The following is a 22817-nucleotide window of genomic DNA, read 5'->3' as shown; positions in this document are numbered from 1 at the left end:
GTGTATGTCCCGTCAGCCAGGACACCTGGGGGTCCCCGAACCCCACGTTGACAACCACTTATTTATTACAGCATCTAAAAATACATTGTGTCCTTGTTCTACGGTTTAGGTCAATAATGATCAGGCGTCTTTCCACAGAAGCGCCCACCCTGCGCCCGTGTACCACCGTCACACTGTGTTGCACATGAGTGTCGGCCTCACCGTGGGCATTGTGATACTCGAGGTGATATTTTACGACAGAATATTCGACATGCCTCTGTGTTGTTCTAGCAGCGGGTTACTATAGTTCAGCTTATTGGACTCTTCCTCTCTGGACAGGGAAAGGTTATTCCTGAAGATTCCTCCCATACCTGAAGCAGGATGACTGATGCCCCCGCGCCGCCTGCGCCGCGGAGTGTTTCTACTTTTAGCGAGACAGCCCAGCGTACTAACTACCTGCCCTCTGACACCTCACACCCCTGTTTCCACACTCAATCAAACCATCTACCTTCTGTACGACCAATGAACACAGGTGAGCAAAACAAAAGGACTCACTCTGGAGAGGTTTACTGTAGGTTGTCATCATGAGTCATTTAAAAACCTCTTGCCCTCGTATCTAATATTGAAAATGAGCTCACAGGGACCAAAGGCTACAAGTACGTAAGTGTACTGTGTTCTCTGCCTCTGCCAACTGGGCAACATAAGATAAGGGGACATTTGGGCATTATGAATGATCATTGCATTTATATAGCGCTTTTCTAGACACTCAAAGCGCTCCCCACAATGTAGGGTGGAAATTGCCTCCTTCACCACCACTGGTAGCACCCGACCTTTCATGTCAGCCAGTTAAGGGTGGAGGGATGATTAGGTGGCCTTGATGTCAGAGACCTGATTTTGGGAATTTGGCCAGGAATGTCGGGGAACCCCCTACGACTTTGCGATAGGTGCCCTTGGATCTTTAACGACCAAATTCAGTCAGGACCTCGGTTTAATGTCTCATCCGAAGGACGGCACTCACAGCTGTACAGTGTTCCTAATAGACTAGGCAGAATTTCAGAAAATGTGCTTGTATAAAGTGCTGAAGGCATTTCGTGTTTATTTTTGGTACACAACATTTCTAGGGATATTAAGGGGTGCTGAATCCAAATAAAAAATGTCAAATAAGGCCTCAAAATTGAGAAATCCCACATGGCCACCAGCACCAGGCGCTCTCTCCACAAAAACAGGTGCTAAACCCACAGTTTTTATTCTACTGACATGAAACTTTGCACAGAACATCTGCACCTATGGAGGAAGAATGTAGGAGTGTAGGAATGTGGGAGCTGGGGTGCAACCATGAGTAACAGGGTGTTTTTGACTGTCTAACTGTAATCTTTGTATAGGCGAGGATACAAAAAATTACATTTCTTCAGTGTTTGCAGGAATACTACAGCAATTTGGTAATAACTGTACAGTGTTGGACACCACCATTAGAATCCCCCAAGTCTTGGCTTTCTTCAGGTACCAAGTTTATGCAAGTAGCTCTTATAAATCTGGATATATAAGCATTTTAATGTAAGCATGCTGTTTTAGGCGAATTTTCTAAAAATAAATGGTGGGGCTTAATGAAAAAACAAACCTGAATTAAATGTGCTTTTGTAAGTTTTCTTACATACATCAACAAGGACGTAGTCACACCGGAGATTCAAGAATCCATACTTGGCGCAGAACACCTTGGACAGGCACAACTGAACATGTTTGTGTGAACCTCCAGATAGTGACCAGCACCTGAACCTGAAATCACCCATTCGAAAGAACAAAGCCAAGACATTTGCCTTTTTGTATGAAGTTGTGCAACTTTCCAAGAACAAGCAAAACACCATCAAAGTGGACAGGCAGATTCTACAAAGGCTCATCACAGCTTACAGAGCAGGTCGTAAGGTAGACCTTGACAATATCCTCCAGCATGAGCTCATGCCCATCCCGCCATCTCTGGCCACAACTAACGGGAGTCTACATTCCACCAACAAGTCTGTGTTAGCAAATATACTGAGGAAACAAGTTAAAACCCCTGCAGATCAGACCCTTCAGGGTCCCAGCTGCCTGGTCATTGATGGCCAAGCTCTGGTAATGGCACTCGGAAAGCCACCTGACACTACAACATTTGGTGACTATGCCAACAAGTTCACTGACACCGTGTGGAAGATGGGAGCAAAATACCAGAGGGTAGATGTCGTCTTTGACAGATACCATGATCAATCCATCAAAACAGGCACAAGGGTGAAACGCAAACAGCGCCACAGACCAGTACGTCGTGAAATCAAAAACAAGTCTGTTCCACTTCCTGCCGATTGGTCGAGCTTCATGGCCCTTGAAGACAACAAATCAGATATCGCTCAACTACTCTCAAACCACCTGATAGAACACAGCCCGGATGATGAACCTGTAAAAGGGGCATTGTTACTGACAAGTCCAGAGGGGCAGGACAGAGTGCTCCCTGCTGGACAACAACACCACTTTCACGACAACGGCCTTGAACCGGGGCTCGAACCGGTGATCTTCCGATCATGAGTCCGGAGCTCCACCTATGTGGCAGCATGGGGAGGGGAGGTACAGGTATATGGGCAGGGTAATAGTAGATGAAATACATACAGTAAATATAGGCAATGCAATTGTATCTGAATATAGAATATGAGAAAAATAAACAGTATAAACAAAGGTGCAGATCTGTGTGTGCCCTATCAGTCATAATATCCATTACAATAAATATAGGCAATAAATACAAATGCAGCATCCTACTTTCTCTGCATCACTAGGTAGGCAGCATCCTACTTTATTAAGTGTGTGTTCTCTGCATCACTAGGTAGGCAGCATCCTACTTTATTAAGTGTGTGTTCTCTGCATCACTAGGTAGGCAGCATCCTACTTTATTAAGTGTGTGTTCTCTGCATCACTAGGTAAGCAGCATCCTACTTTAACACTAGCACAGCCGACAAGGGGTCACATGACCCCTAGGCATTTTCAATAAATGTATCCTCGTCACTCGGTCGAGCTCCAGCTCTGTCACTCAATGACTTTTCCTAAAAGTACCCGTTTTATCTGCAGCACGGTTTCTGGAATTTCAAAATGACTTCAGGAAAATGTAATTAGAACGTTATTCCACATAATGGGCCGTTGGAACAGACGAAAGTCACAGCACTTTGCGAGCGTCTATAGCGCAGGGGTGGCCAACCCGTGGCTCGCGAGCCGCATGTGGCTCTTTGCCCGTCAATGTGTGTCTCTTCCATCAAAAAAAAAAATTATAATAATAATTCTAATATATATATATTTTTTAAAATGTATGTCACTCAAACCTACATTTCATTGTGGTAAACCTCATATTTTTATATTCAGAGGTAATTATATAGTTTACACTGTTTATTTTTCTCATATTTCTCATATAAGCTGTCGGGTCATCTGACCCGTTCCTGGCGGGAATTAGTGGCATTTTCTCCATGGCTGTGCTAGTGTTAAGTGTGTGTTCTCTGCATCACTAGGCGGCATCCTATACTTTTGCTCTAAGAGGCAAATACTTTAGGGTTGAGCATTTTAATCAGGAATTATAGGGCTTGAAAACAGCAATCCACCAGGAGTCAGTCATGATACAGACAGACATACAATCAACATGAAGAGAGTTTGCGACGGTAGATGTGAAATCCCTTCAGCAACATGGACTGTGGTTTAGGTCTCAGATGGCCATGGCTGATCTATATTCTGGATTTGCTTCTTGAGTGTTTAAATCACAGTCTTTATTTAACTCCGAGAGGAGTTGCATGGCCTTTGGGGAAGCAGGCTTATTGGCTGCTGAAGGGAACGGAGATATGCTGACATCAGAATAATGAGCGATCTCGTTAGTGTTCTCATGGGGCTTATTATTGGAATAAATCTGCCTTACATAATAGCCAAATGGGGATTTTAGGTGGTGTTGGAAGGGTTGGTGAGGGGGGGTGTAGAGGAGGCTGGGGGTGAAGGGACATCCTTGGATTATATCCCTACCCCCCACTGGTCAAAACACAGAACCGAATAAACTGTGGATAGTCGAGGGATGAATCAGGTTAACACATTTCTCCCCTGCTGTGTCTCTGCACACAGATCCCTGGAATCTCCTTGGAATTCTCCACAGCCGGGCCAAGTAGGCCTGGTCAGGCCCCCCTTTATACAATGTGCAAAATATTTATTTTAAACTACAGAGCTGCTGACAAAATGTTCCCCTTTGTTCTAAAAAAGTAGGTTTCATTTTGGAGTTAACTCACTCAGGGACCAACTCGAGGAATAAGTTGTCATCATGCCACATGTGCCTGTCATACCGGGAAACATCAACAAGTTGTTCACTTGTAAGTCTCGGCACCGTTAAAAATCATTTGAACATACTTTTTATGTATTTGGTGAATAAAGTTATGCTTATTTTGGTAATCCCTGGTTAGCACTTTTTATGATGAATTGAAAATGGGGGACCCTGATGTAAACGAGACGAAAGTCTCTCTCTGGTCTGCATCCCCTTAACAATTGTGTGTATTGAGCCGTACTGTATTATTGTACCCATTCTGCAATCTGTTAATACAATTTTCAATCAATCAATCAATCAACCCTGTTTGGTTCTCACGTGGGCACCACGGGCTGCCGTGGTCACCTGCCTGACCGAGAGAGAATCTGACCCCCTGCCGCGTGCTGCTGAGAGCCGGAGCTGGAGCCTGGAGGGTGGGGGGTTCTTAAAGTGTCTTGTGACTGGCTGATCTTTGGCCACTCCAGGTGAAGACACACTCACTCACGGCTATAATAAGCCGTCCTCTCATTGCAGAGGGGCTTATATAGGGACCAGCGATAGAGTGTCAACGAGGGCAAAGCCTTCTTACACTGTTATCTCACATTACAAGCCTCCAGAGTTATGTGTGTGTGTGTGTGTGATTATTAGCCAGGGTGAGAAAGATAGAGAACAAGGGGGAGAGAGAGAGAGAGAGACTGAGAGAGAGAGAGATAGAGGGAGAGAGAGAAAGAGAGAGAGAGAGAGAGAGAGATAGAGGGAGAGAGAGATAGAGGGAGAGAGAGAAAGAGAGAGAGAGAGAGAGAGAGAGAGAGAGAGAGAGAGAGAGAGAGAGAGAGACTGAGAGAGAGAGAGATAGAGGGAGAGAGAGAAAGAGAGAGAGAGAGAGAGAGAGAGAGAGAGAGAGAGAGAGAGAGAGAGAGAGAGAGAGAGAGAGAGAGAGAGAGAGAGAGAGAGAGAGAGAGAGAGAGAGAGAGAGAGAGAGATTGCGGAGCAGTCCGTTGTCATTGAGTTCAAGTGCAGGGAGAAAGAGAGAGACAGAGGGGGAGAGAAAGAGGGGGAGAGAAAGAGCAGGGGAGAGAAAGAGAGAGAGAGAGAGAAAGAGGGGGAGAGAAGGGGGGGGGGGAGAGGGAGAGTGAGGGAGGGAGAAAGACAGATAAGGGAGAGCAAGAGAGAGAGAGAGAGAGAGAGAGAGAGAGGGAGCATGGGAGAAAGAGAGAGCTGAGCAGTCCACTGTCATTGCAACCCTATATCACCATGCGTGAAATACGCCCACCAGTCCACTACACCAGTGGTTCCCAAAGTCGGGGTCGCGACCCAAAGGTGGGCCGCGAGCAGCCACGGGAGGGCCGCGAGATGATTTCCAAAAAAATAAAAAATGCAATAATAACATAATGCAATTGCTGGAGCTTAATTCACAGTTTGATCTGAATTTTTGTGAGCGTTCCAGAGTGGAGAGTGCGGAAAGGAATGGCGGCTTGCTCTTAAACTTAAAATGTTTCCACTAAACGGTTCACAAAAATATGTGTCTCACAACATTTTAGGCGAGAAATAGGATATGCAATTGTTGGATCTCATATTTGAATGAATATATTCATATTTGCAATTTAATCTGAATTTCCATGAGCTCAGGCACATGTCTGCATTTTGCCTATATGTCTGCACCTCCATTAGGCTCCTCGCCCCCTCGATAGGTGCCTTCAAATCGAGGCTCAAAACCCACTTCTACCTACTAGCCTTTCCCGTTCACTGACTCATGCCCTGTTTTTATATGTGTTTGCCTGTGTGCCCTCCCATATAACGGAGTGTGATTGTTGTCAATATGTATCTATGTGTATCTACCCTCTGTACAGCACTTTGGTTGACACGCGTCATGTGAAATGTGCTTTATAAATAAATCTGATTGATTGATTGATTGATTTTGAATGAGGGAGGGGTGAGGGGGTCGGGGTTGGCCCGCCAAGTCATTTTAATCCTAGAAAGTGGAACGGGCAGAAAATGTATTGGGAACCCCTGAGCGCACACACATGCACACACACGCAAGCACGCACGCAGGCACGCACGCACACACACACACACACACACACACACACACACACACACACACACACACACACACACACACACACACACACACACACACACACACACACACACACACACACACACACACACACACACACACACACACACACACACACACACACACACACACACACACACACACACACACACACACACACACACACACACACACACACACACACACACAGTTTGTAGTTTGATTCCAGAGGCTGAATCAGAGGGCTTGGTTCTGAGGTCAGATCAGACAGACAGTAGTTGTGGGCAGCTGTTTCAGTAACATTAAGATCACTCCTCGCTCCTCATTCACTCGATTGTCACTATCTGTCTGAATCCATATGAAGAACAATAAAGAAAAACATAAACAATGTAAACACATACACACTTACATGTACAAAGAACATTACTGATGATATGCACTGAGGTGGGGGCAGGAGCCCAAGGCCTGCTTGAGGCTGCTTCACTGCAGAATATTGGCACCTGGTTTTATGCTTACATTCTGAACTCCTCTAATCTTCAAACAATCTGCTCATAAAATTCAACAAGCATAAATATTTACCTGACAGTAAAATAACCTCCGTGAACCGTGTGACAGACTCAGAGAAACATCTTTCAAGTCTGTTGAGATTCTTAGGCAAAAATCTAAACCTGAAACCGGATCGAGTGCCACAACATTTTGATAACGCAAGACATTTGCCAGAAAAGCTAAACTACTTTTTTTTTATCCACTTTTTCTCCCATTTTTCTATATTTTCTCCCATCCCAATTTCGTATCATCCAATTCAACCCTCCCCTGTCACGGACGCTGTTTCTTGCCTCCCACAAGCCGGCTGCAATGTGGACTAAGTCATACATAGCACAAGTCCCCTCCGGTACTTGAGGTAACAGCAGTCGCATCTTTTCACCTGCGCAGCTCGATCTCTCAGTGTCGAGGAGTAACGCGTGGGAGGCTCACGCTGCCCCCGACACTTCCTGATTCTACTGCGCAGGCGCACCAACCGACCTGTAGGAGTCGCTGTCCACAACGCCCGATCCCCACCCATCAGTTTCCCACCCCCTAATACGGCCAATGTGTATTAGTATGAACGACCAGCTAAACTGAAAGCAATGTGGAGCGCTGGGCTCCAACAGGCAAGCCCAGCGTCTCCGTCATTCGTGGCGAGCGCCTTGCCCACTACGCCACGTAGCCACCTCTAGAAGCTAAACTACTTAACAAATATGGGGGAAGTCATGAACTTAATTTAACACAGAATCACAAAATGTCTTTTCTCCCTTTCCATTTTTGTATGTTTCTTAACACGGAGCTGTGGTCCATTTAGGAAATCAGTTTGAACTTGAACTTGCATTGGTTTGTGATAGATGATTAGTTACTGGGTATTTCAAAGTACCTCATATTTGGTACCATTTTGAAGCTAACAACTAGGGTTTTCCAATGATATAAAAAGTGTATGATTATCATCATAATTTTTATTATTATGGTTCATATGTAGTTGCACTTGAACTTGTTTAAATTAAACTTGGAAGATACAAAATACATTTTCAAGCACTTCCTTGCTTATTTCAGATGTATGTGTAATGAATGGAATGTAGACAATCTTGTTGGCAATATAGAACAAGCTGACATATTAGAAATAGCATCTATTGTTCAAAAGTTATGAATTAATTAATTAAACTAGATTAGATAAAAACAAATTTAAATATTTTTTTTTACATATTGTGATGGAAATTATAAAACGTTCATGTTTGTGTTAAACATTTTCTTCAAACTTACCCCATTCTCTTCATAGAGCCTTGTCTTCCTCCATACTCTCTGCCGCCCTAGAAGCATCTTTCCTGGGTAGGGTAGGAGCGTGGCCCGCCCTGGGTCTTCCTGGTTCTCAGCTGTATGTTATTAGCCAATGCTAGCATAGGAGCTAGCGTCAAGCAGCAGGCCTTGTCGTCAATTCTAGGTTGATAAAATAAAATATGTTATATATACGAATATGAGCCACTAATGAATACACTGAATACAGCAATGTGGCTATTTGAAAACACTGCATTTGCTAAATAAATACGTCAATTGGCTAACTGTGTTCACGTTAGCCATGCGTTAGCTCAGCAGCGGACGCACTGCAGCCTGGGTAAAGTTAGTAGCACACAACGGTACTTTTAAAAACAAGCCTTTTGATGGAAAATATGACCAGAATCTCTGGAAAAACATCTCACAAACACTATAGACGGTCATAAACGTTAACGAATGCTCTAATAAGTCCAACAAATGAGTATAAATAGTACTTACATGGTCGTTTCGAAATGCGTGAACGCGGTTTAATTCCCTGGAGAAATAAATTCTATGACCGAACGCTCTGGGAAAATCTACTAAAAAACCCGCCTGTCTTCTTCTTCTTTTTTTTTTTTTTCTTTTATTATTGCAAAACAGAAATTATTAAAAGTCAGTACTCAACACATAATGCATAATGCAACTAACATTCAAGGTGGTTAAAATTACATGCAAGTACAGAAACAAGACAAAAAAAAAGTCTATAATAATATTTTAACCGTATACAGTGTATATCCAGCGAAATTAACAATTATACAAATGCTTATATAGGACATACCCCTAATACCTATTTTCTAAAACCCTACACACATATGCTCCAGCTCGAACCCCCCCTCCCGGACCCCTCCTTGGATAGTACCTCCATTATCCCTCACTCCTAACCAGACACTACCATTATAAGCTAGCTTTTATTCTCTCCACCACTTCTACCCACATTGACATTTTGGATTCGTTGAGACCCAGAATTCTTGCTGTAGATATTTCTTGATATATCACATCGAGATATGTAAGAGACCAAACTTTACGGCACATTTTTTCCGGTTGAAACCAGCGTGATGCGATCAGTTTTTTAGCTACTGTGATACCCGATAAGACCAATCTCTTTAGCTGTGGATTTACTGCAAACTCAAAAACATCATTCAAAAGCAATACAGAGGGGTGTACTGGTATATTCCAAGATACGAGTTTTGATAATTGATGGGTCACATCTTTCCAGAATGCCTTAACTGGTGGGCAGTCCCAATACATGTGCATAAATGTCCCTTCGTCTCCATTTGTACATTGAGAGCATTTTGAGTCCTGTTTCAGGCCCATTCTGTTCAGTCTTATAGGAGTCAAGTATTCTTCTTCTTCTTCTTGTGAATTTCCGGCAGTCTAGACACCTTCCGGCGTATTGCTGCCTAACTGTTCTAATCTTCTCACAAGTTCTCTTCAACTTTTACTTTACCGCCATCTACTGTAATCCGTCATCCCACTGAAGAAGGACATTGTCCGAAACATGTCTGCTTTTGATTCAGGCTGCCATTAAAAAACATTGAACCTGTGAGTGCTGGTCCGGCTACCCTGCTTTAATATACTGAACTTTATGGGATTACAGCACCCAGTGTGAGAACTTGTGAGCGCGGTCTAACTTGACTATACCAATGGAGTGCAGCTAATGCTGCTACTTCCTGACTGAGCCCCCCTCTGCGAGACACTCCTTGCCCCCTGCGGCCTTATTCTGGACCGCTTGATCCCTCACAACCCCCTCATCCAATTCCCTAACCACCTCCTCCCATTTCAGACCTTCCATTCCCAAATGTTGAACCGCTATCCTAACAATCATCTTTACCCTATCTGTTCTACCCTCAATCTCTGCCGTAACATTAACTACCCCTGCCACGAAGGCCACAATACTCAATTTTCTCTTCCCACACCCTCTCTCTATCCTCCTGCTCTACCCTCTCTGCCAAGTGCCCTTCTCCAACCCCCTGCACCCTATCTTGACTTCCCTGTCCTACCCTCCTAGCCGCCTCTGCATACGATAACTTACCTTCCCTTCTCACTCTCTGAACCACAACCTCCCTCTTCATCACCTCACAACCCCTAAACGCTACACTATGCTCCCCACCACAACTACAACACTTCAGCTTCACTCCCTCTCCACACTTCCCATAGTCATGCTCCCCGCCACACCTAGCACACCTCTGTCCCTTCCTACATGTAATAGCTATATGGCCAAACTCTTGGCACCTATAACATCTAAGAGGACTCTGAACAAACTCCCTAACCCTAAACACCCTATGTCGGGGGCCATTTATAGAGTTCATCTGAGTCCTGCGGACTAATACTTGGTGTGCTGGTAGTGGTAGGTCTTCCATATGAGGCCTGAAAAGATGGTGTCCTTCCGCCCAAAACTCGACAAATAGGACCTGAATCCCCGGCCGCTCCCCATTGATCGCGCCTGCGATATCAGCGACTTCGTAGTTAAACCTGAACTGTGTTCATAAAATAAATATTTCTTGTTTAGCAAACTAAATCACAGAGTTCGGCTAAACGAGAGAGAAAAGCCTCCCAACAGGGATGCATGAAACATGATGAAATTCCCGATTGCTGTATTGATGTCATCTAAAAGACGATTCCAGGTCTCAGCAAAGGTTTTAGGGAGCTTTCTATTCTTTTTTACTTTTTACTGTATGAAGCACATTCTCGGGGGGCTCATACAGAACCAAGCATTTCACTGTAATGTACATGTACTTTATACGTGACAAATAAAAACAAACTTGAACTTGAACTTTTAGGGAGAATCTTTGCTCAGTAAAGCAATGATCCTTCACACTTCAACAGTTGTCTTCCACCAAGATTGGCTCATGGAAATTTACCAACAATATGGCTGTAAGGGGGTTAGGGTCTATGGTGATATGAAATATGTCTCGAAAGGTTTCGAATATGTCTTAAGTTAACCTAGGGAAAGCCTTCAGCCTATGAATAAGGTTGGCAGGCGATTGCTTACACCTATTACGTTTTGGAAATATTTAGCAATATCTAGCATTCATGTAGTGAGCTCTGCAGGGATAATCTTACATTGCAAAACACTGTGCCTTGTGCAAATTGAAGAAGTATGAACCAAGGTCAGGATACGTTCCTGCACATCAGATAATTATGTACACAAGTCATCCTCCCATATATTTTAAGATTAGAGTCAGGGGGACGAGGGAGGATGCTTCTGTGCAAAATGACAGATTTCTGGCAGGCAGGACTTCAGTGAGTTCAGGGAGTTCATCAGAGGATGAGAAAACCTTGTTGTTGTAAAGATCATTGATACAAGTAGCACCACCATCGGACCAAGTGCCAACAGAGGGGTCAAAGCTGAGACAGCTCCATAGTGCCGCCTTAAATTCTGTTCAGCCCACACATCTGCAATGTCACCTGGATGTAAAAAAAAAAAAACTACTAACCTTTGTACTGTATTTTACTATTATGCACTTTGCTACTAAGTAATCTACCTTGCCTATATTACTACCAGTGTTGGGACAAAGTAACGCGTTACAGTAACGCCATTAATTCTGGCAGTAACTAGTACTCTAACGCATTACTTTTTAAATTCAGTAACTCAATTACCGTTACTAAATGGTTTGTTACTGCATTATCTTTATAAATTTTTTTGATCTACTTTTTCTCCCCCTTTTTTCCGTATTTTTCTCCCATCCCAATGGTACCAATCAGGTCAATCAGGGCAGAAAGACAGGTAATTACCACTGGGCAACGCAGGGCTTTTCTCCCAGGTGAGAGCAAAACCCCAAACGTTACAATTGTGCTTTGATTAACACAACACAATGATTCAATGTCCCCGACGCCATCACTGGTGGCCACATTCAAACTCATTTCAATAACTGTCAAACTAAATGAATGTGTGCAAAACTGTTTAGAGTTTTTGGACATGTGTGAGATTATGTGCAAAATAAATCAGCAAGTGCCCCTTTAAGGGTTCTCTCTGTTGTCTAGCTTCCGGAGAGAGGAGATGTTCACAAGGAGATGTTCATGTTGACTGAACTATCCTGGGGGCGTAGGGATAACGTTAATCTTTCAAGTGGGTGGCCCTCCCCAAGACCTAATGGACTGAAATCTCCCATAACAATACGTTATATAACCAGTCAGCCTGGCCTTTGTTTGTGTGTCTGGAAGGACACATTCTGAAAAAGTGGGCTCATCAGAGATCAGATTGATTCACTGTCGTCTCTCATATAAAAGCCCTCTCTCCCTGCTAAGCGATCTGTTCAGTCTAGACCTGACGGAGCAGGGGTGTAACCCAAAACAGTCATTGATTGAACCACATCTGGAGAATGATTGAAAGGGTGAAATCTGTATGAATCGTTGAGCAAGAAGACACTGAATCTTGCTGATGCTCACCCCGTAGCCTACTGCCTGCTCTACACACACACACACACACACACACACACACACACACACACACACACACACACACACACACACACACACGCACACACGCACACACACACACACACACACACACACACACACACACACACACACACACGCACACACGCACGCACGCACGCACGCACACACACACACACACACACACACACACACACACACACACACACACACACACGCGCACACACACACACACACACACACACACACGCACACACACACGCACACACACACACACAAAGGTAAAGAAAAAGACAATTATTCTTTCTAATGTAGGTAAGGGGGAATGGGATTTGAACCCAGGCCAGGTGTGTCTTTGGAGGCGTGGAGCCGAGCCACTGTACCTTTGGGCATGGGCAGTTCCTCTCTCAGATGAAAGGTTGTCGGAGGGATAATCCTGACATGTTTACCAAAGTTCTCATGGTCGAGACAGCAGTACGTCAGCGATCACGTCACCACCAATGACGCACGAAGGGAGCGTAAACAAGCCGCTAAACTCTACCCTGGGATCATACACACACACACACACACACAAACATTTATTTTCATGTTGATATATTGGTTTTACCTTCCAATGGCCATGTGAATGGCTTCAGCGGCCATGTATTTAAGTCATGGGGTTGTCCGAACCGTTTGACCTGACCGACCAAGGGGCCAATCATGTAATGTGACCGGCAGACTGTGGGGCCAGAAGACTGTGTGACATTAGCCTCTTTGCCCCACGGTCTCACTCACAAGGCGGGTGTAATGAGGCGAGCCACTGCTTATCATTAGTCCATGTACACAAGCCCAGGTTTCAGCGAGGGTTTCATTTGAGCTATTATGCGCCTCAGGCTTCTGGCTCCTTGTGGCTCCTTATTAATAATCCCAAGGGGGATTAATAAAGGAACACTTGACTCGACTTGACTCGGGCAGGTGACAGTGGTCCAATGTTGGTCCAATGGTCGGGCGAAAGCATTGCTTATTATTTTTACTGTTTGAAAGAGTAAGTAGATGACAACTTCTAACAAGCGCCTATTGATTACTTGAAATGTAACCAGGTTGGTGTCAATCTCTTAGTTCCTGTGCCATCACGGTGTTTGTTAATATGCCTTGTGCTAAGCAAGTTGTCTCAACGTCCCTCAAAAATACTTCAATTCATCCATTCTAAATTATGTTTGATCACACTCTGGTTCATCCATTCTAAATAATGTTTGATCACACTCTGGTTCATCCATTCTAAATTATGTTTGATCACACTCTGGTTCATCCATTCTAAATTATGTTTTATCACACTCTGGTCTATCCATTCTAAATTATGTTTTATCACACTCTGGTCTATCCATTCTAAATTATGTTTGATCACACTCTGGTTCATCCATTCTAAATTATGTTTGATCACACTCTGGTTCATCCATTCTAAATTATGTTTTATCACACTCTGGTCCATCCATTCTAAATTATGTTTGATCACACTCTGGTCTATTCATTCTAAATTATGTTTGATCACACTCTGGACCCCGTTGGAGAGCGATATGTCAACATTTTGTATTATTTCCTTGTTTATTTAGCCTGCAGAGATGGTTTTAACAAAAGCAATGGAGACGTGCCACAGGAATTAACAAATATTGTTTCCCCCTATGTTTTCTCAACATACTGCATGTGCATATCTGCCCTTGATCTAATGTAGGCTACCTACAGTATGTAGTTTACCAATACATTTGTTAAATCTGCTTTCTATTCCATGAATATTTATTGATGAAACTCCTGGCAGTAGAACATGAGACATTCCAAGGAGAAGAGACATTAACATGCATAACCGCTACAGTGTGTGCTCCTCGTCTTATATAAGCTCAAACTTGTACAGTTGGATCCTAAGGACTTGAAATCCATGCGTGCTGGTTCTTCCTCTAAGGAGATTCCCCTCGACAGAGAACCCGACACGGTACTTTGAACGAAGGACTTGTTTCTTCTTAAGGAGAGAGGGCATTATCATTTATTTTGTGGAGTGGCAGGCTGGTGTGTTCACTGATATATTCTACCTCTTCCTCCCTCTCCGTTCCCTCCTGCTTCAAGTCCACCATTGTGCTGGTGCCAAAAAGATAACACTCCCATCGTGAGCAAATGCTTTGAGAAGCACATTAAGAAATGCATCTGTAGCGGACAACCGACCATCACAGGAAAAGACCCCCACCAATTTGACTAAAACAGATCCACGGACGATGCAATAGCCGCATATCAATTAACCATTTTATGTGAGAATGCTTTTCGTTGACTATACTTCAGCATGCAACACCATAGTCCCCGCCAGACTCGACACCAAACTCGGGAACCAGGGACCGGACCACAACCTGTGCAGCTGTTTTCTGGACTTTCTGTCAGACCGTCGCCAGCCAGGTGCAGGGGTTCCCAAACTTTTCAGGCCAGGACCCAGAAAATAAGGCGTCAGAGAGCCGCGGCCCAATGCACATCGTCAGGCTTTCTTTTTTTTTTTTTTTTGCCAGGCGACCGATTTTTTAAGCCAAATATCACTTCAATCCTATTAAGTTAGTTCAAGTTAGTTATTCATTTATATGTGCTATTTATGAGAGGGCTAACTTGTTGCAAAATAATAATGATAATAATAATAGCCTCATTAAAATACTATTGTTGCTTCGGTTGTTTTCAGCGTTTTATGTGCATAATCTGTTATTTAGTTTGAAATGTTCGTTGAAATAAGTAGATTTTTCGTTTTTGTTTATTTATTAAGTTAATATAAAACCATATAGTCACATTTTAGAATACAATATAATAGAATTTTAGAATACAACTAGAAACACTGTCCTGGCCTGCTTCTAAGTTCAGTGGCCTGACAAAAAAAAAGAAAAAAAAAAAAAAATTGGAAATCATCTCGCGGCCCACCCGTGGCTGCTCGCGGCCCACCTTTGGGTCGCGACCCCGACTTTGGGAACCACTGGGGATGGGAGCCAACACCTCAGCCCCTCTACTCTCTGTACACCCATGACTGTTTAGCCACACACAGCTCCAACATAGTGATTAAGTTTGCAGATGACACAACAGTGATATGTCTAATCACTAACAATAATGAAGCGACCTACAGGAAAGAGGTTGTCAATCTGGCACAATGGTGTGTAGGGTGAACAACCTCTCTCTCTCAATGTTGACAAAACCAAGGAGCATCAACATCAACAGGTCTGCTGTGGAGAGAGTTAGCAGCATCAAGTTCCTCTGTGTTCACATCACACCAGCACCTCACCTGGGACAAGCACACCAGCCAGGTGGAGAAGAAGGCACAACAATGCCTCTTCTACCATAGGCCACTGAAGAAATTCAGCCTACTGCCAGGATGCATCACCGCCTGGTATGAGAACTGCTCTGCCCTCAACCACAAAGCACTACAGACAGAGGGTTGTGTGGACAGCCCATAACATCAGTGGATGTGAGCTTCCCTCCATCCAGACAGTGGGTCAGCAAAGCCTGCAGGATTATTAAAGACCCTAGCCACCCCAATCACAAACTGTTTCAGCTGATGCCGTCTGGCAAACTGTACCGCTGCCTCAAGGCCTGGACCAGCGTACTTCAGCTAGCTGCCTGTGACAGCCAGGTCCTACTAATCACCACAAAGTACCAGAAAATACCCCAAAGTACAGCAAAATACCCCAAAATACCCTAAAGTATACCCCAAAATACCAGTCAGTGATAAAAGTGTCTTTCAAGGATAAGAGAGCTCCTGCACTGATTATTATAGTTCAATATTCAATATTTGATCACCATAACCCCCCAAAAAGCATAAAGGGGGGCCCCCCCGCCCGAAAAGGGCCCCCAAAAATCTGGCTTGCTCGCTGTGCATGCTCGGTTATAACACACACAGGTATAATGCCCTTTTCAGCCTTTGAGCACCTGCCCCTCTAAAGTCCTGTGCACGTCCCTGCGACACATGCTCTCTTTTCACCTGACAGCGAGGACTCTCATTGGTGAAGTGTAACGCGTGGGAGGTCACGCTGCCTTCACCACTTCCTGCCTTTCGCTGAGCAGGCACCCAGACCTGACCTGTAGGCGTCGCTGTCCACAACGCCAGATTACCACCCACGACTTCCCTCCCGCTAACTCAGCCAAACGAGTTAGTATGACGATCGGCCCAAGCTGCAGGCAATGCTGACTCCGGGAGTCGAGACCGCAGTCTCTTGCATTGGTGACGAGCGCAATCTCCGCTACGCCACCCGACCGCCCAGACAATAAATATTAACATTGATAAAAACAATTCCTGGTTAAAAGCATTTACATTCAAATTACATTTAGAAGCATATCTTTTTAAATGTCCCAATGTTATCAGGGGGCTGATATTCAACATTCTTTGTACGTTATTCCATGAGTCTGGAGCACAAAATCTAAAAGCCTTTCTGAGTTTGTAATTGACCCAAGGAAGTGTAGTGTAATCCATTCCCGAGAGCGGGTTTGATAAGCTCCTACATTGAAATCTAGTAGTGAAGTAATGTAAGTTGGTAGAGAGAGTGCCAGCAAACCTTTTCATAGAATACAATGATGGGTACTGTCGGTATCACCAGTAATAAATCTAAGAGCCTGGTATGGAAACAGCACGGCACAGGACAAGAAGGCCCTACAGAGAGTGGTGCGCTCAGCCCAGCGTACCACGGGTATTGCACTACCACCCCTGCAGGTTCTATACAACAAGAGGTGCAAATCCAGAGCCTGCAGGATAATGAAAGACCCTCACCACCCCAACAACAGCCTGTTCATGCTGCTGAGGTCAGGCAGACGCCTGCGAACAGCAGCTACTAGGACAGAGAGACTTCGGCTCAGCTTCTTCCCCCAGGCCATCAGAGCCTTGAACACTGAACTCTCCACACACAAGCACACATGAGCACACACACGACACACACACTGTACACGCTCACACACTAGCAGCCACTTTAACATGAGCAAGCACACACTCATGCTGCACACGCCCACACTTATGGCCACTAAGGAAACGTCACTTTAAGAATAGTATAGTATAACTTGAGATTGTATAAAATAGCATGTACAGAAAGACCCAGTGCCTCATCCGTAGCTAACAGTGTATTGCACTACCACAGGACCTAGCATGTCCTACCATGCTCTGTAAATAACTTATGTACATATACCGATATGCCCTACTCTGTTTACTTGTTTTATTGCACAATGCCGTTCTATTGGATTCTATTATATGTTATTACTATTGTATTATGCACATCGTTGCGGGCAAGACCACCCGCATTTCATTGTATACTCGTATGCCGTGACAAATAAAACTCTTGACTTGACTTGACTTGACTTGAAGAGCAGAGTGAAATATAGCATCCAAGGGCATAAGGTCACCAAAGTTTCAACAACTCTTTTTCTACTAAACATGGGAAAGCAGGTTCTATTTCTATACAGAAAAACAAGTTTTTGTTTGTAGTTTTAATCAGATTGTCAACATGAATTTTAAATGTGAATTCATTATCAATCCAGATGCCTAAATATTTATAATGTCGGACTCCTTCAATAGCTGTACCATATAAAGTGCTAATCTGAAGTTTACTATAATAAATGTTCTTGTGAATAGCATATATTTAGTTTGATCAGCATTTAATACAAGTTTGAGATCAATAAGTGCCTCCTGAACAACATTAAAAGAAAGGTGCACATTTTCAACAGCCAATTTTATGGAATTAGCCCAACAATATAAAATAGTATCATATGTGTACAGATGGACATTATAGGTATTTAAAGACCAGACAATATCATTTATATAAATAGTAAAAATTACTGGTCCTATAATTGAACCTTGGGGGACACCTTTTGTTATTGATAAAAATGCAGATTGAGCATTGCCCGCTTTCATGGCCTGTTGATAGGACTCTGCTCCCCCTAAGCATACAATACTGTGTTTTCTTGTGCCTCAAACTATGGAATAACCAGTTTTACCTTAACATTGTGGATTACTATATGGATTAACCCTTTTTGCTGGCCCATGACTGTGCTAACCAGGACGATTAACTATGTAAAAAGATGGTTAGACACAGCTGTGAGTAATGTGAACGAACCATGAGGAGACCTGAGACACCTGCCTTCCCCTGTGAATTATACTACAAACTGCACGCCACAATGCCCTCTCTCCTCTCTGAGGGGCACTCGTCAATAAGACAAAGTACTGCATCTTTACTGAGCTTCAACAGCAATTGGAATAATGAGCCCAGCCTAGTATTTGTCTAACAATTGTACAGCTTTTCTGTGTGAAGCCAGTGTTCTGCCTTTGACATTATGCAACAGTTGTACTGGTTCAATTGAAAACTGATGTGCAAGTAAACAAGTAAACAATGGGTTGTTAACAATGAAACATGACGTACATTTTGTTTGTAACTTGCTCATATTTTATTATATTTTATTATATAATTCAACAGAAAATGTTCTCTAAAACATTCACCCTCCATAAACATGAATGTCATATCAATGGAACAGTTTGTATAAATCGTCATGCCCCAATGCTGCCGTACTGATTCCGACCTGCCGAGTCCAGGGTTGTCGCAGCAGGGCAGATCTTGAGCCGATACCTAGGTAACAGAGGAAGGCATGATCCCAGATACACCCCGCCCCGGTTGGCACATCCCCAGCTGGATCGATTTGAACACTTGAATCGGGGCCAATCGGAGCCATGTATTATGCAGAAGGGTATTGTGCAGAGTATGGGAACCAAAATATCTCATTAAGTTTGATCTGACTCACGAGAACTTTATTTTATTCTCTTGCCCTTTCATGCGATAGAGGACCTGGGGGGATGCATACTGTACATTTGAATTGATTTCACAAGTGGAAACGTGCATAATTCAGCTCATTAGCCAGGGTGGAGCTTTAGAATCACCTGTCAGAAGTGATGGATGGCGGTTTCTGGAGGAAGCCATGCCCGGGGTGAGCAGAGTACTACTTAGATAATCATCAGCTAGATAATCAGTTCAGTTAAGGTAAATTACACCTTTATTAATCCCCTGGGGGACATTCAGTCTCTGCATTTGACCATAATCCTAACTGTTTAGGACCAGTGGGCTGGGCAGCTACACATAGTGCGACCAACTCCAGTTGTAATGCCAGTACGTGGGTCAAGGACAATGGCAGGAATATGTCCAGTCGCTAGCATGCATGTGTTTTGGTGTGGGAGGAAACCAGAGTACCCAGAAACCCACACAAATGTGGGGAGAAACATGCAAACTCCATGCTGGGGTTTGAACCCAGGACCTTTTTGTATACCCCTCCTGACACATACTATAGTAACTGACACACACTGTAGTACCTGATACATACTGTAGTACCTGATACACACTGTAGTACCTGACACATACTATAGTACCTGATACATACTGTAGTACCTGACACATACTGTAGTACCTGACACATACTGTAGTACCTGATACACACTGTAGTACCTGACACATACTATAGTACCTGATACATACTGTAGTACCTGATACATACTGTAGTACCTGACACATACTCTAGTACCTGACACATACTGTAGTACCTGACACATACTGTACACATACTGTAGTACCTGACACACACTGTACACATACTGTACATGCAATTCATTAGTGATGTCAGAATAAAGGGTCACTTGAAGTTGGGGGTTCAGTGCCTGCTTCTCGTTAGGTCTGGAGAACATCGTCAAGCTTCACGTTAGGTCTGGAGAACATCGTCAAGCTTCACGTTAGGTCTGGAGAACATCGTCAAGCTTCACGTTAGGTCTGGAGAACATCGTCAAGCTTCACGTTAGGTCTGGTGAACATCGTCAAGCTTCACGTTAGGTCTGGAGAACATCGTCAAGCTTCACGTTAGGTCTGGTGAACATCGTCAAGCTTCACGTTAGGTCTGGAGAACATCGTCAAGCTTCTCGTTAGGTCTGGTGAACATCGTCAAGCTTCTTGTTAGTTCTGGAGAACATCGTCAAGCTTCACGTTAGTTCTGGAGAACATCGTCAAGCTTCTCGTTAGTTCTGGAGAACATCGTCAAGCTTCACGTTAGGTCTGGTGAACATCGTCAAGCTTCTCGTTAGGTCTGGTGAACATCGTCAAGCTTCACGTTAGGTCTGGAGAACATCGTCAAGCTTCACGTTAGGTCTGGTGAACATCGTCAAGCTTCTCGTTAGGTCTGGAGAACATTGTCAAGCTTCACGTTAGTTCTGGTGAACATCGTCAAGCTTCTCGTTAGGTCTGGTGAACATCGTCAAGCTTCACGTTAGGTCTGGAGAACATCGTCAAGCTTCACGTTAGGTCTGGTGAACATCGTCAAGCTTCACGTTAGGTCTGGAGAACATCGTCAAGCTTCACGTTAGGTCTGGAGAACATCGTCAAGCTTCACGTTAGGTCTGGAGAACATCGTCAAGCTTCACGTTAGTTCTGGAGAACATCATCAAGCTTCTCGTTAGGTCTGGAGAACATCGTCAAGCTTCTAGTTAGGTCTGGAGAACATCGTCAAGCTTCACGTTAGGTCTGGTGAACATCGTCAAGCTTCTCGTTAGGTCTGGTGAACATCGTCAAGCTTCACGTTAGGTCTGGAGAACATCGTCAAGCTTCTCGTTAGGTCTGGAGAACATCGTCAAGCTTCTCGTTAGGTCTGGTGAACATCGTCAAGCTTCACGTTAGTTCTGGAGAACATCGTCAAGCTTCACGTTAGTTCTGGAGAACATCGTCAAGCTTCTCGTTAGGTCTGGTGAACATCGTCAAGCTTCACGTTAGGTCTGGAGAACATCGTCAAGCTTCACGTTAATTCTGGAGAACATCGTCAAGCTTCACGTTAGGTCTGGAGAACATCGTCAAGCTTCTCGTTAGGTCTGGAGAACATCGTCAAGCTTCTCGTTAGGTCTGGTGAACATCGTCAAGCTTCTCGTTAGGTCTGGTGAACATCGTCAAGCTTCTCGTTAGTTCTGGAGAACATCGTCAAGCTTCTCGTTAGGTCTGGTGAACATCGTCAAGCTTCACGTTAGGTCTGGTGAACATCGTCAAGCTTCACGTTAGGTCTGGAGAACATCATCAAGCTTCTCGTTAGGTCTGGAGAACATCGTCAAGCTTCACGTTAGGTCTGGTGAACGTCGTCAAGCTTCTCGTTAGGTCTGGAGAACATCGTCAAGCTTCTCGTTAGGTCTGGAGAACATCGTCAAGCTTCTCGTTAGGTCTGGAGAACGTCATTAAGCTTCACATCAGGTCTGGGGAACATCAAGCATTTAGATGACATCAAGCAAGATTTCCACGGTCAGACAAAATTAAGGTATGTGACATTTACTCAGACCTACAGTAGGCTAAGCCGGCCTTGTATCGCTGGACCAGCTCTGTTTCATAGTTGTATCTCAGCTCAGGTGTCAGGATGGCCTGGTGGTTTGAGAGTCTGTCCTGGGATCAAAGGGTCAGAGCGTTCTATCCCCCAACGACAGCCCATGTGTTACCCCCCAACGAGGTGTCATTGAGCAAGGCACTGATCCCCTTACCTGCTCCAGGGACTCTGACCCATCTGCTTTTATCCAAATTGCTTTACAATTTATGCCTCACATTCACTCACACATTCACTGATGGCAGAGGCAACCATGCAAGGTGCAAGGTGAAATGTGCAAGGTGCAAGGTGCAAGCATTTAGCTAGAGGAAAAAGCTGTTTCCCTGCGTTGAGAGGCAGCTAACGCTAGCTAGTAGCGAGTTAACTGAGCAACAGCTCTGTACAAATCCATTGTTTCCCCACTACCATAGTGGGTTGCACCAAAATAATAGCCAACACAACAAGCACTGTGGGAAAAATTAGATTAGATTAGATTAGATTAGACTAGATTCACTTTATTGTCATTACTGTTACGGTGCGGTGGTGGTGTGGACCCAAAATGCAGAACAGGACGAGAGACAGGCAGGACACGGCGTGGTGTAGTTCAACGAAAAGGCTTTACTTGTTTTTCACAAGGCAGCAATCAGGTACACAAAGACAGGTGAATGAATGAATGAATGAAAACTTTATTTAACAGATTGCAGAATGGGTACAATACAGTACGGCTCAATACATACAATTGTTAAGGGGATGCAGACCTGAGAAAGACGTTTGTCTTGTTTCCATCAGGGTCCCCCATTTTCAATTCATATAGACATATATGACATACATGACATACAGATAGTCAGTACTGCTACATCTATACATTTATGACATACCAGATTTGCAAATACAGTACTGTTTGTGATACAGAAGGAGTCAAGA

This window comes from Notolepis coatsorum (assembly GCF_963971535.1).
Source record: "Notolepis coatsorum genome assembly, contig: SCAFFOLD_307, whole genome shotgun sequence".
Classification (NCBI taxonomy): Eukaryota; Metazoa; Chordata; class Actinopteri; order Aulopiformes; family Paralepididae; genus Notolepis; species Notolepis coatsorum.
This window is presented reverse-complemented; position numbering follows the sequence as displayed.